This window comes from Chelmon rostratus, chromosome 18 (genome assembly GCF_017976325.1).
Source record: "Chelmon rostratus isolate fCheRos1 chromosome 18, fCheRos1.pri, whole genome shotgun sequence".
NCBI lineage: Eukaryota > Metazoa > Chordata > Actinopteri > Chaetodontiformes > Chaetodontidae > Chelmon > Chelmon rostratus.
Window position 1 is genome coordinate 10,986,966 of NC_055675.1, and position 1,489 is coordinate 10,988,454.

Consider the following 1,489-nt stretch of genomic DNA (forward strand, 5'->3'; position numbering starts at 1 on the left):
TTCTCCTGACGTCAGCTGAGAGGGATCAACGGCTGGAACCCGAGGGACCGGGCTGGTGTGATCCCGAGGCGGGGCGGACACCCTCCCGCGGACAGGTGGGGGACGACACGGGCCGGTACCTCAGCTCAGAAGCACAGCAAGCTGGTAGGAGAGTGTTACGAGCACGTACAACAGGCAGAATTAACTTTTCTCACGGTGTTAGTTTCAGCCATTTGCACTTTTGCTTCATTTTGGGCCTTAAATGCAATTTACAAGCGAGTAAGACGTAGCTGCTAAGCTAATCTGCCTACCTGGCTAAAACATTTGCTTCTTCTGTCTGAATAATGATATCAGTAGTTGACAAAAGGGACTGCTTGATAAACTTGAGATGGGCAAGGTGTACAAGTGAAACTACACTATCTCAGGTCTGTCTAAAGAACTATGCTGACATCTACTGGCATCAGTGATCAGTGATGGAAGAAGTAATCTTTTATTTAAGTAAAAGTAGCAATACAATGTGCAGCAATACTCTCTCACAAGTAAAAGTCATGAATTCACAATGTAAAATTACAGTAACAGGAAAAGGTCCATCTCAGACTAATGTATATAAGATTCTTTAAATAGTGATGCATTATTTGTAAGCATCACTTTAATGTTGTAGCTGGCAAAAGGTGGCCCTGGATCTGCAAAGTAACCAGTAAGTAAAGTTATCAAATAAATGTTGTGGAGTGAAAAGTACAATATTTGCCTCTGAATTGTATAGGAATAAAAGTTTAAAGCAGCATTAAATGGAAATATTCACATAAACCGAGTACCTCAAACTTGTAGTTAAGCACAGCACTTGAGTAAATGTGCTTAGTTACATTTTACCACTGCATGTGATACAAACACACATTGTAGCACCCACAAAAATGTTGAATTTTATGATATTTTATAAGAAGAATTCATCAGAACAACACAAACGTCCATATGATTAAAACAAACTCAAGGGAAGGCCTCCTGGGGCCTTAAAAATCAGGAGTTCAGCTGTGCCTGCAAATCGTAACAGCAATTTTAGGCTAATAGTAATAATAATAGATTTTATTTATAATGCACTCTACATTTGAATACAAATCTCAAAGTGCACAGTACAGGCAACAATAACAATAAAAGCAACAATAACAGTAAAAACAAGCAACACAGCAAAACAATAAAAAGCAATAAAAAAAAACAGTCAGCAGATAAAATCAGATAAGATCAGTCTGGATAAGCTTTCTGAAAAAGGAAGGTTTTGAGTCATTTTTTAAAAGCATCCACCGACTGTGGAGCCCTGAGGTGGTCAGGGAGGGCGTTCCACAGACGGGGAGCAGCAGCCTCGAAGGCCCTGTCGCCCATGGTCTTGAGCCGAGTCCTGGGCGGGCGCAGGCGGTGCAGTTGGCCTGACCGGGTTCTGGCTGAGGTATGTGGGTTGAGGAGTTCGGTGAGGTAGGTGGGGGCTGCACCGTGCAGACAGTGATGGGTGTGAAGGAGG